Source organism: Jaculus jaculus, chromosome 15, assembly GCF_020740685.1.
Source record: "Jaculus jaculus isolate mJacJac1 chromosome 15, mJacJac1.mat.Y.cur, whole genome shotgun sequence".
Classification (NCBI taxonomy): Eukaryota; Metazoa; Chordata; class Mammalia; order Rodentia; family Dipodidae; genus Jaculus; species Jaculus jaculus.
Window position 1 is genome coordinate 26,742,232 of NC_059116.1, and position 16,196 is coordinate 26,758,427.

The 16,196-nt window shown below is 44.1% G+C and overlaps 1 pseudogene; it reads right to left on the reverse strand.

Annotated features, from left to right (window-relative positions):
• Window positions 1-8,107: 8,107 nt before the first annotated feature.
• Window positions 8,108-9,441, reverse strand: LOC101611379 (annotated as a pseudogene).
• Window positions 9,442-16,196: the final 6,755 nt, after the last annotated feature.

The following is a 16,196-nucleotide window of genomic DNA, read 5'->3' on the forward strand; positions in this document are numbered from 1 at the left end:
ATTCTCATTAAACAGTGATTTCATTTCTCAACATCATCACTAGCTCCACTCCTGGGCAGTCATACAGCTGCCTGGCTGGTCTCACAACACATGCAAATATGAATTAAAGGCAGCCGTGCCACACAGCTACAGAGGTTTGCTGTTCCTTCCAGTGTGAGACGCAGGCCCCGGCAATCGCGGATGGGAAAAAGGAATTGGTGGTCCCAGCAGGCCTTCCTTTTATTACCCCCCGAGGCCTCCTTTACAGTGGGGCAGTCTCACACACACACACACACACACACACACACACACACACACACGCACACAGACTCAAAGTGCTTCATCCGCCCTCTTCTCACACATCTGTAAGGTTAAGGATGTGTTGGACTCTACAAAAATAAAATCCCAAACCTTTAGAAACCTTGGCACAGGCTCTGATTGCTCCCCAGTCAGACTTAAAAAGGAAGGCATGTTCCCCTCATTTTCCATGTGGGTAAATTAGAAGTGTAACAACTTGTCCAGAGCTAAAAGAATCAAAGACGGAATACAGAAGGGAATTTTCCCATTCCCTGGCCTCCTATAATGTGCAGTTCGCACCTTTCTTACAGCCCACATCAGTTTCAAGAACACGGCCGAGTCATTTGTAAATGTGTCTTTTCTCCCTTGAGCGACGACGCAGTCATCAGGGTGAGGGACAATCCACTGCAGGTCCCCACGTACCTAGCATGGTGTCCTTCAAGGTGAACAGTGAGCTGTGGCTCAAGAGCAGACAAGACACAAAGATGCTGGGTGCATTCGGGGAGTGTTGGCCGCTGTGGCTGTGAGTCGGGTTTACGGCTTGGCATTGGTGAGCTGTCTTTATGGAATGCGTAGCTTCTGGCCAAGGATATCTTACTCACCATGAATGCAGGACAAAGAGCATAAAAGAGGAAGGAAAAAAGAAGGAAGCAAAAAAAATCCATGGTTTTTACTAAGGGAGCTGTGAGAGTTGGATGGATGGGGAGTGGGTTGGCACCTTTTTTGATTCCTGGATGTCCTGTTTACAATATGTTTCCAGTCAGATGGTCACCTCATGGGAATCATCTGTGCATCAGCTAAAAGTAGCCTGGCTCTAAATAGCCAGATAGAGAGCTGAACCAATGCTAAGCTACCCAAGGAGAGAGCAAGATCGACAGATGCATCCCAGTGTACCTTACAGGCTGCAGCCTGAGCCAGCCCACAAGGAGCCTAGAACCGCCCAGCAGAGCCCAAGCAGCCCACAGATTCTGTAACACAGTAGGAGCTTTTAAGTCGTTAAGTTTTAAGATTACTCTGTTACATATACATAGATAAAGCCAAATACCAAACCCACTGCCACAGTGAGGCAGGCTTGGGGGAGCGAAGGGTTTTATGGGAAGGGCATATGTATTTTGCTCGGGGTACAATATAAGTCATAAACACAGTGGGAACTTAGGTAACTAGCACAACTACCCTCCAAAGACAACCTTCCTCTCCACTGAATCACATCCCTTTATATTTATGATCCTAGGTAGTCCCACGTCACAGAGAAACATTGACCAAAAGGATGTGGCAGAAGTCACTCAAAGTGACTTCTAAACTGAGGTCATAAACAAAGTGATACAACTTGCAGCATTTGCTCTAGGGTTAAACCATGCACTACGTAACAAGCCCAACTACACAGTGACAAGAAGAAAGAGTGGTTCATAGCCAGGCTTCGGCTATGACAGCCTCGGAACTGAGGTGTGCAACAGGATCCTGAAGAACTACTGTCTGGGTGTCTTGTCCAGTGAAACCTTCAAACAACTCTAGCCTCCACTACATCTGACCTCACTCACCTGACACACCTCCAGCAAGAATCCTTCAACTAAGCCTATTTAAACCACAGAATGTGTAGAAATGCTATTAAATTACTTTGAAACAAAATAAGCTTAGGGCTGGAGAAATGGCTTAGTGGTTAAGCCTTTGCCTGTGAAAGCTAAGGACCCTGGTTCAAGGCTCGATTCTCCAGGACCCACATTAGCCAGATGCACAAGGGGGCGCATGTATCTGGAGTTTGTTTACAGTGGCTAGAGGCCCTGTTGCACCCATTCTCCCTCTCTCTCTCTTTCTCTTTCTCTCTCTCTCTCTCTCTATCTCTCTCTATCTGCCTCTTTCTCTCTGTGTCTGTTGCTTTCAAATAAATAAATAAATGAACAAAAAAATAAGCTTAGATTAGCTTATGACACAGGCTTAGATAGTAATACAAAAGTTTTTACGCTATAACTACCTCAAACCTCTGGTTCTTTGTAACAATGTCTAATGCTTGTGGCAAGTACAAAATCTAGTATATCCTTTGTATGACCAAGATGTGAAGAGATCATTCCTACGTAGGCTCAGAGAAAGGACAAAAGAAAGCTAAAGGGAATGGTAGTCTATCATTCATAAAAATAAAATAAATATTGGGGCTGGAGAGATGGCCTAGAAGTTAAGGCACTTGCCTGCGAAACCTAAGGACCTATGTTGGATGCTCCAGACCCCACATAAGCCAGATGCACAAGGTTGGCACACATATCTGGAATTTGATTGCAGTGGCTGGAGGCCCTAGAGCTCCAATTCTCTCTCTCTCTCTCTCTCTCTCTCTCTCTCTCTCTCTCTCTCTCTCATAAAAATACAATACGATAAAATAAAATATTGGGCTGAGGAGATGGCTTGGTGGTTAAGACGCTTGCCTGAGAAGCCTAAGGACACATGTTCGATCTCTCTCCAGATCCCACATAAGCCACATGCCCAAAGGTGAGGCAAGCACAAGGTCACACAGGCACGCTAGGAGGAGCAAGCGTCTGGAGTTAGATTCCAGTGGCTGGGGCCCTGGTGCCCCAGCTCTCAATCTCTCCCTCCCTTCCCCCATCAAATAAATAAATAAAAATAAAAATTTTAAAATCAAATAAAACATCAACGATAGCAGTGCCATATTTCAAGTACATCCACAGAGAAAAGGAGCCCATGAGCATTTGCGTTGAAGAACCAAACAGACCAAGCCGGCCTGCGTTAGCGTGGCTGCATGCCGGCAGATAATGGAGCCAGCTCTCGATGAGGATAACATCATTAAGTCCTTCCACTTCAAGTGCCTGCTTAGAAGGCATCTCCTCCACATACCTTTCGGGTTGCAAACCCGGCAAACCAACAGACATCAAAGGCGTTCCAGCATGACACAGAAGACTACGATTGGGAGCTGATGGAAGGAGCAGCTGGGGAAGGCAGCTGCTTGGTCTTACGATGGAAGGAAGGGAGTGTAGGAACCACGTCCAGCCATGAGGACATGGGTCATAGGACTCTGCATGGTGGCAGAGCTCCCTCCACAGCCAGACCTCTGTTCTGACACAGCGTCATCCACACATCTCTTCCTCATGTGTATGTACCCTGTTTTTATTGGGTTTTTTTTGGGGGGGGGTTGATTGGTTTGTTTTTTTTCAAGGTAGGGTCTCATTCTAGCTCAACTCAAGCCCCACTATGCCCAGCTCACACATTTTTTTAAAGTAGAATTTATTTATTTATTTATTTGAGAGAGAGAGAAAAAAAATGGGCACACCAGTGTCTCCAGCCACTGCAAACGAACTCCAGACTCATGTGCCACCTGGTGCATCTGGCTTACATGGGCTGAAGGAATGGCTTAGTGGTTAAGGTGCTTGCCTACAAAACCAAAGGACCCAGGTTCGATTTTTTTTTTTTTTTTTTTTTTTGCTGATACTGAGAATGTGCATCTAGTCCAAGTCTTCTATTAGATGTCTTATCATGGATGATTTAAATCTGTATCTATGTCATAAGGCATGGTGTAGTCAGGCTGACCTGACCGGGATACCTCTCTTTGTTACTCACTACTTGTGACAGTATGAATGTAATGTCCCCTATCTGCATTTCAGTTCCTCCACTGACAAGATGAAGGTAATAATGATGGCCACAGGCTGGCTGAGAAGAGTTAATGCAGAAGAGTTTCTGGAACATTGAATATGTTCCAGATATTAGTGCTGATATTAGTGCTGTGGTACAATTGTTTGTGTTTCCTCAAAATTCATATGTTGACATTTAGTCCCCATTTTAGTGGCAAGATCTTTTGGAATTGAATAGGTCTTATGTTCTCTGCCCTCATGGGATTGATGCTGTGGTAAGAGAGCTGAGGAAGATGCTCCCCCCGCCAACCTTCTTCACCATGAGAGACATAGCTAGAAGAATTCATCTTTGAAGAATGGGCCCTCAAACTGGGCATGGTGGTGCTTGTCAATTGTCCCAGCACTTGAGATGTAGAGGCAGGAGAATGAGAACTTGAAGGTCATCCCTACCTATACAGTTCATTCAATGTCAGCCTTAGTTACATGAGAACTTTTCTCAAAAAAAAAAAAAAATACACCTTTAATCCCAGCACTCAGGAGACAGAAGTAGAAGGATCACTGTGAGTTCAAGGCCAGCCTGAGAATATACAGTGAGTTTCAGGTCTGTCTAGGTTAGAGTGAGACTCTACCTAGGAAAAACACAACAACAACAAAAGAAGTGAACATTTACCAGGCTCCAAATAGTCCCCTGTTTTGACTCTGGTCTGCTCAGATCACAGAATGCTAAGCAATAAACCCCTGCTATTTATATCTTTTATTTGTATTTATTATATGTACTTATAGTAGGCAAAACAGTCTCAGACAATTAGATATAACATTACTTTTGAAAAATAATACATTTTCCTTCCTTCTTCTTCCTACTGAAATTTACATATACTGAGCTTAGATGGCTAAAGGACACACAGACCTTTTTTTTAGCCTAATTCTTCCCCAAGAATGGTTAGTGTAATCCCCTGAAAAGATCCCACTGCTTTGCAGATGACATCACTTTCAGGACACACCTTTGAAGACACCTTTTCCCCTTGTCTTTTCAACCCTCTGGTCGCTGCCTTGAGAACAAGAGTGAAAAGGTGAGCCTCCAGGGATTCTAAATCAAGGAGAAGGTGAGGGACCCAATAAAGATGCCCCCAGGGGGACCCAAGGAGAAAAAACAGCCCCTCTGCACCCACTGAGCCCATTCCAGGGAAACAGAGAGAGGAAAAACAGTTGAATAGAACAGCAAACTGTAGACAAAAATAACTGAGAAAACCAGCTTAAAGGAGGAAGTGTTTGTTTCGGGTTATGATTTCAGGCCATTGTTTCTGGAGCTGAGGTGAGAGGGGACATTAGGGAGAGGAGCACATGGTGGAGCAGAGCAGCTCACCTCATGGTGGCCAGGAAGCAGAAAAATAGCAAGAAGGGCGGGGTGGGGGTGGCCTAGAGAGATGGCTTGGTGTTAAAAGTGCTTGCTTGCAAAGCCTGACTGCCTGGGTTCACTTTCCCAATACCCAGGTAAGGCCAGATATACAATGTGTACATGCATCTTCAGGAGATCCTGGCCCACCCATTTTCTCTCTCTCTCTCTCTCTCTCTCTCTCTCTCTCTCTCTCTCTGTCTCTCTCTCTCTCATCTGACTCTGTCTCTTTTCTGTAAATAACAATAAATAAATATTTTTTAAATAAGAAAAAAATAATTTTTTTTAAAAATGAGAAAAAGAAGGGGTGAAGGGACCCAATGTACCCTCCAAAGGCATGCCTCCCTTCCCTATGATTTACTTCCTTCAACCAGGCCCCACCTCCTACAGCGTTCTTTTATAGTTTATTATTTATTTATTTGAGAGAGAGAGGTACAGAACTAGGCAAGTAGAGAGAGAGAGAGAGAGAATGGGCATACCAGGGCCTCCAACCACTGCAAACGAACTCCAGATGCGTGCACCTCCTTGCGCATCTACCTTGCATGGGTCCTGGTGAGTCAAACCTGGGTCCTTTGGCTTTGCAGACAAGCGCATTAACCGCTAAGCCATCTCTCCAGACCTCCTAGCGCTTTTACCTTCTCACAACAGCGCCACCAGCTGGAGACCAAGACTGAGACACAGGCCCTTTTGAGGAACATTCCAAATTATAACACCACCCAACCTCTAGCTCCCCTTGAGGTCTTCAAACTGGTTTGGAATATATTATCTAACGCCCGGTTTCTTGGGTCTTGCTGCAAGCATGCACATGTGTGGGGAAAGTACCAGCACACCCTGACTTTTGTTATGTCTGTGTGATTGGTTAGTGGGTTTTGTTGTTGCTTGCCATTCATTCAGTGTAAAACACTGATCAGAAAAGATCACGGCCAGACCTCAAGCTCTAAGGTGAAGGAAGCCACAGAAATAATCCCCACCACCACTTGTCCCGGTGAAGTCAGATGTTCCTTGGTGACCTTTCTGGAGCCTCGCTGTGCCGGGTTAGATGCCAAACCTCTTTGTCAGCCTTCCCGCCTCCCATCCTCGGGCTAGCCACACTTGGAGAAAGGCGCTGCTCCCTGAGGACTTGGATGACTAACCCTTTGCACGAGCAAGGTGCCCCACCCTCTGACAGCTTTAGCTGGCCAGGCTGGCCTTAAGTACTCTCTGTGGCTCTCCTAGTTCCCTCTTTGGCCAGCAGATTCCTGACATATTCCCCAGGCTGCCTTAGCATTTCTCTAGGACCCTTTCTCCTACAATATCCCATGAGAGCTCTTCTATTCTTTTGCTTCTTTAAGACACCAGGCTTTTCATTTAAAAAAAATAATGATAATAATCAATGGGAAAAAGTATATCTGGAAAATTAATTTCCTCACCTTGGAACAATGGTTTGGAATCACCAAGGACTTTCCCATTTTGTTTCATTTGATTCGCTCAACAGGAGTTAGTACTTTTGTTTTTTATAGATAAGGAAACTGAGTAAAAAGTTGAATATTCTTTTTTTTTAATTTTTTATTTATTTATTTGAGAGCGACAGACACAGAGAGAAAGACAGATAGAGGGAGAGAGAGAGAGAATGGGCGCGCCAGGGCTTCCAGCCTCTGCAAACGAACTCCAGATGCGTGCGCCCCCTTGTGCATCTGGCTAACGTGGGACCTGGGGAACCGAGCCTCGAACCAGGGTCCTTAGGCTTCACAGGCAAGTGCTTAACCGCTAAGCCAGCTCTCCAGCCCAAAAAGTTGAATATTCTGTCCAAGGCTATTCGTATTGTCCGAGCTCACAGTCTTACAATGAGTACAGGCTAGACTGCTGAGAATTAAGTCATAAATAACTCACAAAATCCCTCACCCACCTTTCTACTAATGCACTCACTGCCAAGGTCAACACCGTCTCATTTCTTGCCAGGTCAACCAACATGCAAGGCTCTTTTAAGTTGTGATTACATTTTTCTATTTAAAACCTTATAAGCAGGAGCTGGAGAGATGGCTTATGGTCAAAGTGCTTTCCTGTGAAGCCTAAGGACCCATGTTCAATTCCCCAGGACCCACGTAAGCCAGATGCACAAGGGGGCACATGCATCTGGAGTTGGTTCACAGTGGCTAAAGGCTCTGGTGTGCCCATTTTGTACATAATTGTACAGAAACTTTTCCATTTCTTTTAAATTTATCATTTGTTACCCACAAGTGGAAATAACAGCCCCTAACAATCTTCCGAATTTCTGCAGCACAAGTTGCAATGTCTTCTTTTTCATCTCTGATTTTGTGCAGGTCTTTCTCTTTTTCTCCTTGGCACTCTGGCTAACATATATTCATTCTATTGGTTCTGTTTCTCTAGAGAACCTTGACTAATGTGAGGTCTTTTTGGCATCCTGTATCTGGATCTTTAAAAATTTGGCATTTTTTTCAGTTATTACTCCATTAAATAAGTTTGCATTCTCTTTTTCATCTTCTTAAAATATACATAAATTACCCACAATTCATACATCCATTTACTTAATGTTTTTTGGTATACACTGTTCACACCTGTATTTCAAGTTTGGAAATGCATATTTGCAAGCAGCAATACGAAAGTATTCATGGGGAATGCATAATTTCTGAAAATTATGAAAACATCCCTGCTACCAATACATTTCTAAATCCAAAACTGACTAACATATTTGTTACTTCTGGGGAGCAAAAGAAGTTCATTTTCAAAACAGATAAAATTCAGTTTCTATGTGTGAATTGTATCAACGATGGTCTTTTTAAAGTTTCTTTGTCATTTGGGATCCCCAAGCATGCAAAAGCTTTGAACAGGAGAGTCCACAAAGGGACGAGAGTTGTATTGTGGCATCCAGCTAGGCTAGAGCTGGGAATGCCTCTGGCTCATCCACACCAGGAGTCAAAACACTTCATTTATCAGTCTTGCTGCCATGGTTTGGACATCCGCCACGGCTATGGCCACGTCCACCTCGTCCTCCCCCTCCGTCCCATCCAGGGCACCCTAGGTCTCCAAAGTTGATCTCCAGCTGAGACCTTACATTATTTGTTGGCTTCCAGAAATGATGGTCCATAACTGAATCTTTGGCACGAGCCTCTTCAGGTTTTGGTTTATAAAGAACAAAATCCCTTCTTCCATTGCCCATCAGTACCTTCATTTGGTTTCCAGATATCAAACTCTACTTTTGCTCGGACTTTTTTTGAATGACCTTCCCCTCATCCAAAGTCATCTCTCTTGGACCCTCTTCCTTAACCACTCCGACTCCGTTCTCGTTGTTTTCAGTGTCTGCTGCTGGATGCTCTTCAAAGGCGTTTCCTTGATCACATTGGGGTGATCCACATCAGTCAATTCATCTTGGACAGCTCCCCCCGTGAGATCTGCTGCCTCCCCGCTGTTCCTCGTGCTTCAGGCCACCGTAGTGTGAAAAAGAAGATCTGTCACGTCCACTATGCCCATCTAATTCACATTTGCAACAAGAACCATCTCTACAGCCCACTCCACATCCAAGGCCTCCTCAGCCCCTTCCAAGACCACCACGGCCTCGTGGCGCACGCCTTTAATCCCAGCACTCGGGAGGCAGAAGTAGGAGCGCCGTGAGTTCAAGGCCAGCCTGAGATTCCAGTGCATTCCAGGTCATCCTGGGCTACAGTGAGTTCCTAACTCGAAAGACCAAAATGAATAAGTAAATAAATAAATAAAATTGGTCTATCAACTGAAAAACTTGCCTCCTTCACCCTTTTCTTCAAGTGGCTTTTCAAACCTCCTTCCACGAGGTCTTCAATCAATTATTTTTTTTTTTCCTTAACCCTGAAGTTGTTGATCAGGCCTTCTTCCAACTAGTCTTTTTTTTTTTTATTCCTTCTTTTTATTTTTTATTTATTTATTTTATTTATTTATTTATTTTTGTTTATTTATTTTGGCTTTTTGAGGTAGGGGCTCACGCTAGCTCAGGCTGACCTGGAATTCACAACGTATTTGTTCTGTCCACAGCGATCCTTCTGCAATCCTTTCCACAAGTGTCTGCCTGCAGCGTTGGAGTTGGTCTGGGCAGCAGCCTGAGCTGCCCCAGGTTTCCGTTTTCCTGTTCTTCGCTGCCTTCAGTACCACGAAGGAGTCCCATTGGTCACCGAATAACTGGTCGAATCAATGTGTGACCACACAGTCGAAGCCTTTCTGTGGGTGCCCAGGCATGATGGTGGCTCTGCAGATGGGCTACTTAATGTTTTATAGGCTTTCATTCTCTTTTCTTTCTTAGGTTACATCAAAAGGCCTATCTCCAAATTCAGAAATTTTGCTTAATTCACTCTTTGGTTGAAGCTTTCAGCTATACTTTTGCCTTCCTTTTATTATTATTTTTTTTTTATTTGAGACAGAGAGGAAGAGAGAAAGATAAAAAGTGAGAGAATGGGTGCACCAGGGCCTCTGGCCTGATCTAGATTCATCCACAAAAGCTGCAGGGACCCCAGCTGCCCACAATCGAGCAAACAAACTTCAGATGCATGTGCCACCTTGTGCATCTAGCCTATGTGGAACATGGAGAATCGAACCTGGGTCCTTAGGCTCCACAGACAAGTGCCTTAACCTCTAAGCCATCTCTCCAGCCCCAGCTATACTTTTTACTTGAATTCTATTCCTGTCTTAACCAAGCGAAAATATTTTTGTTGGCTTTCAAGTAGTATCTGGTCTCTTCATTGAAATTTCAGCATTTGAGGCCAAAGCAAGAGGGCAAGCTTCAGAAGCTAACAGAGCTTCAACCATCTTCCAGACAATTCTTCTCCAGTCTCTTCAAGAACTTAGACCTACCCTCCTTCTTCATCACCAGAGCTGTCAGAGATGTCATCGAGCATGGCATTGATCATCTCTTCATGTTTTCTTTAAGGAAAGTCTGCATTGATTATGATCCACAGTGAACCCATCTTCTTCTTTGTCTTCTTGCGCTATTTTTCTGTGGTCATTTAGCTCCGGGTATCTCCTTCTGGAAATTCATCACTTTTGTCTATGTGGATAGAAGTGACTTTTAAAAAAATTTTTTTGGTTTATTTTATTTATTTATTTGAGAGCTATAGACAGAGAGAGAAAGAGGCAGAGAGAGAGAAAGTGAATGAATGGGCATGCCAGGGCCTCCAGCCACTGCAAACGAACTCCAGATGCGTGGGCCCCCTTGTGCATCTGGCTAACGTGGGTCCTGGGGAATCGAGCCTCGAACTGGGGTCCTTAGGCTTCACAGGCAAGCGCTTAACTGCTAAGCCACCTCTCCAGCCCACAAGTGAATTTTAAGACTGGCATCAGTCGTGTGCTCAACACTGGAGGGGACATCTCCACCACACCTGTGAGGCAGCATTGGCCAGGAGATGGGCAGAAAGCACATGACTCCTGCTGTCACCACCAGAGAAGCTTCTCTATAGAGATAGCTGTAGATATTAAGGAGACTCAAAATCACCAAGCTACTGAAAATAATACGCTGTGGAGAGCTCAGTGCTAACTTAGACATCTCTAATCACAGGCTTCCACGGCTTAGGGAAGGTTGGGGAAGAGAGGGCAGAAAGGATATAAGAACCACATGGTAGCGGAGGAGTATTTTGTGGTACCATACCTCCAGACATGAACTGAGTGGTGCACCTGTGACCTCCCAGTGGATGCCATTACCTCAACACGGCCTGCATGGCATTGATCCCACCAGCAGTGTGACATAAGTTATGGGGGAGTGCATAAAGAATGAGTTATCAAAATAGAAGGGTCACTTGGAAAGAGGACAGGGCTCGGTGGAACAGAGACGGAAGAGGGGGAAAAGACAGGAGAATAATGAGAGGTGATTAAGATCAAATTACATTTCAATATATTAAAATTCTAAATTAAAAAAATAAATAATGAATGGGGTTCTTCCCTAAATAAATTAAGCATTCTTTGGAGAAAAAGAAAATCCTTGTAGCATGGGTTCTTGATTTTTGCTTTACTGGTACTCAGGGATGGACCTTGTCCTGATCTAGATTCATCCACAAAAGCTGCAGGGCCCCCAGCTGCCCACAATCTAGCGCATTACCTGGGCTGGCCTCTGGGGTCCACCCTTTAAATCTACAAACCAATCTGGTCTTCCCCTTAACATAACCAGTTTTCAATTGAATGTAAAAGCTTGTCCTTGCTGTTTCCAGCTCTCTGCCCTGTGATCTCTGCCTAGATACATGTGAGTCTGGCTGGAGGGGGGCAGGCAGAGCACTGTTTCTTGCCTGGGTAATTTTCTGCTTGCCTCTTCTTTATACTTTGGGGTAACTCCTCACTTTAAATACGTGCATGATTTTCCTCTGCTCTCTGAATCTACTATGTGTGTATTTCCTTTGTTCTCTTGATCTACCACGTGGGTATCTCCTCTAAACTCTGGACCTGCTACCTTTGTAATTGCTCCAACCTCTCAGGGAAACTATGATATAGTTGTTGTTACTACTCTTTTCTCACTGCCTAGTGTGCTCTCTCTCTCTCTCGCTCTCTCTCTCTCTCTCTCTGTCTGTCTTTCTCAAACCATCACCACTTACTTTATTTTTTACTTGAGAAAGAGAGAGAGAGAATGGGCATGCCAGGGCCTCCAGCTACTGCCAAAGAACTCCAGACGCCTGTGCCCCCTTGTGCATCTGGCTTATGTGGGTCCTGGGGAATTGAACCGGGATCTTCTGGCTTTGTAGGCAAATGCTTTAACCACTAAGCCATCTCTCCAGCCCCCATCACCAGTTACTATTAACTTTCTTCCTTGGGGAAGCTCAAAATGGATGCTGTGTCTTCCACATGAGTGCATGTTTCTTCTAAATTTCTCTACATAGGTCGTATCTCACCATGCTGGTGGCTTTGCTCCGGCCTCCTTCCCCAAAGGCCTCCACTCCTCTTAGTTGAGCCTCATGAACTGTGCTGTGCTTTCCACATGAGTACATCTCTCCTGCTTTCCAGGTGCTTGTGACTCCACTCTAGCCTTCTTCCTAGATCCCAATTACTCTTAAACAAACCCAACAGGTTTTTATTTCTCCCTAAATAAACTCCATAACTCATTTAAAAAAAAATCCTTGTAATGTAAGTTCTTGATTTCTACTTTCATAGATGTATAAACTGCTTGGGTAAAAGCCTGAGAGTTTCTTCTTGTTTTATGGAAGCTTTTTCTTTTTTTAATTGTCCATTTTGGTTATTTCCCTAATATCTAATTTCAGCTTTTTTTTAAATTTCTGCAAAGCTTCTGGATCTCTGATTACGCCGTCCTTCACCATATCTCATAGCTCTCAGGTTTGTCCCTTTTATTACATGTGCAGTTTACTTGCTAAAGAGGAATGCTGTGGCTGAGGACTGACCACACCTGGGCAGCCCTGCTTTCAACACCCAGCCTGAAATTGGGATAGGACAAGTTCCCTCCAGATTGAGTGCTAGAGTTGAAGGCAGGAAGGACACTGCCACAAAGTTGTCTCTTGGCACCTGAAATCATTTGAACCAATATGTAGTTATTGAATCTTAAATATTGTTATTACTTTGACTTCTGTCTTATTCAAATGGAGACTGAAAATCCAAGATGGATTTTTTTCACATATAAACATTTCATATCAGTTCCTGAGTTTCAATAGTCTCAAAACACATTAAGAAAAATCCCATAAGGGGGCTAAATAGACGGTTAAGGCACTTGCCTGTGAAGCCTAAGGACCAAGGTTTAATTCCCCAGTACCCATGTAAACCAGATGCACTTAGTGGCACATACATCTGGAGTTCATTTGCAGTGGCTGGAGGACCTCTCTCCTGCTCTCTCTGTTTCCCCCTCTCTCTGCTTCTATCTGTCTCTCACCTTCTCTTTGTCAAATCAATAAAATATTTTTTAAAAAAAGAAAAATAAAAATCTCATAAAACAGTGATAAATGAAAGGCAAAGTAGTTGAGAGACAGGAAAGTTTAAGAAGTTGACTTCCAGATTATCTTTGAAGAAAATAATGCTTTAAACTGGTGAAGAGAAAGGTGATCCAGGAAGGTATAAGAAAGACATGAGCAGGACTCAGTGTGTTCCTAAACTCGCTGAAGCTGGGGTGCACACAGAAGTGAGCGTGTCCAGTTAGAAAAGGAGATTGGTGGTGTTTGACAAAAGTCTGCAACTCCAAGAGAGGACTTTTCCTATGAATGTGAGAACAGGAACTGCTAGATTTCAGACATGAGTTGAATGTGTCTCTCAAGGGTTTATTCCCCCTGTGAGGTCTTTGGGGAGATGGCTCGGTGGTAAAGGGCTTGGCACACAAACATAGATCCCAAGAATGCATGTAAAGCTGAATGCTGAAGCTCAAACATCTAGAATAGAATCCCAGTGTACCTACAATTAGAGCATCAGAGAATGGGAGAATCTCCCAGAAGCAAGCAGAGTAGTTAGCCGGGAGAATGCAGCAGTGAACAAGAGACTATGCCTCAAATGAGTTGGAAGGTGAGGAGTGGTATTTGAGATTTTCTGTAACCTCCACACACACACAGCGGCTCACGTGTGCACACACTCACATGCATGATCACTCCCACACATGAATGTATATCATACACACACACCCATAAAAGAGAATGAACAAAAGTAGGAGGGTAACAAAAAGGATAAAATGGGGTGAATAAAATCAAAATAAACTTATAGTATTCATACATGTATATAACATATGTGAAAATGCCATAATAAACCCACTACTGTGTATAATTATACAGAGCTGAAACTTTGTATGGATGCATCATGTGTTGGTATGGTCATTCCCTCCTCCCTGACCCCACTCCACTGAGGCCCCTCCTTAGTGGCATTTCTGGTGTTCATCATGGGGTTGTGAGTGATGAGTTGTGAGAGCAGCAGTCTGTCATTGTGTGTGTGTGGGGGGGGTAATACCTCTGGATTTTCCCTCCTACCCATGGCTCTCACGTTCTTTCTGCCCCCTCTTCCACAAAATTCCCTGAGCCTTGGTGGGTGTGTTTTAGTGTTGAACTCTCAGCAGCTTCTGGATTCTGCTTTTGTACATTTTGAGTCTCCTCAGTGTCGGTCTCCATCACTCTACATTCTGAGTGTCCTCAGTGTCTGTCTCCATCACCCTGGTGCAGGTTTTCAGGCTCGCTGTGGAAGCAGCCCTCTTGCTCATCTCGCCAGTTCCTCCGTGATTTCACCTGGGTCCTGGCTGCTGTGGGAGGGGCGGTTCACCTGCTTACAGGGACTCAGCTATCCTGGTCCTGTTGATAGATTTCAGTTGTCCTCAGTTCCTGCTGTTTTCTGGAAAAGAAAAACAGATTTTCCACTAAAGAGTGGGAAAAGAACAGGCTAAAGGGGATAAGCATTGTTAATTTAGAGAGATTTTGCTTCACTTTGGGCCAAAGACTCATGGGAGCTTCTCACTGGACTCCATAATTTTGGTCTCCATAGGATTGTGACTTGGTGCCCAATTCTAGCTATGGGTTCCTTTCCACTGAGCAGATCTCTTAGAGAATCAGGAAGCCATGAGCTACCCACCTAGGCTGTGTACCACTACTGCATAGGTGTGTACATCTTGTTAGCTTTGTTTCTTGCATGTAGCATGATTCCCTGCTTGCTCACAGCATTGTTGGCGTTTTCGCCCAGCCATTCATGTAATACTGTTCAGCACTGTATGAGCTGACTTCCTTCCAGATTCAGTTGGCTCTCTCGAAGTTCTGTGGTAGCATGTGATGTCTTCAGCAATAGTATCTTACCTTTCACCTCAGATGAGCAATCAAGTGCTGTGACAGAAGTCTGTCTGATTTGGGGAACCTCGTAGGTCTTTCCAATCAATAACTCAGTGTGGGTTGCAACCAATTTCTGGTACTGAGAGTTACAAGCCAGGGCTAAATCTTTTAGGATTAGGCCTCACCTCACCCTCTCCAGGGTTCTTCTTACCCATCAACCCCTCCATGCTCCTAATGAAGCTTATATCTTTTAGTTTGCTACCCAAGAGGAAGGTTCCTATGGTACCAAAATTCACTTTGGATTTGGTTTTGTGAATATCTCCCCTACCACCATCCTCCCTTTCCCTCCCTCCCAACTCTTCCATCCCTCTTACCTGACCCTTGGGTTACTCTTCAGGTATGCCTGCAGTTCAAGCTGTTTCAGTTTGGAAATCACAGATTAGGGAAAACATGCATTTGTCTTCTGGTGCTTCATTGAGTTCACTTGGTATGATCTGTTCCAAGTCCATCCATTTTCCTACAAATTTCATTGTATCTTTTTTCCTTACTGCTGAGTAGAATTCCATTGTGAATATGTACCACATCTTCATTATCCATTTGTCAAACAGTGGGCATCTGGGTTCATTCCAGTTCTTAGCCACTGTGAGTGGAGCAGCTACAAACATGGTCGAATCAATATCTCTGCAGTGAAGAGTGGATCCTGTAGCACGGGAGCCCAGTAGGGGAATGGCTGGATCGATTGGTAGCTCTATTTTCATGTTTATCGGGAGTCTCCATATTGATTTCCATAGTGGTTGTACAAGTGTGCGCTCCCGCCAGCAGTAAATGAAGGTCCCTCTTTCCCCACAGCCTCACCAATATTTCTTGTCATTTGATTTTTTTTTAATGACTACTGACTGGAACAAGGTAGAATCTCATAGTTGTTTGAATTTGCATTCCCATGATGGTTAACGATGTTGAACATTTTCTTTTTTTAATTTTTTTTATTGGCAACTTCCATAATCATGAACAATAAACCATGAAAATTCCCTCCCCTCCCCCCTTTCCCTTCATAAATCCCCTCCCTCATATCCCCTCCCCCTCTCAATTACTCTTTTCTATTTTACTTTGATGTCGTCGTTTTTTCCTCCTATTATGAGGGTCTGGTGTAAATAGTACCAGGCATTGCAAGGCCATTTTGTGTCTGGAAGATTACATTGTAAGCAGTCCTACTTATCCTTTGGCTCTTAAAATTCTTTCCACCACCTCTTCCATAATGGACCCTGAGCCTTGGAAGGTGTG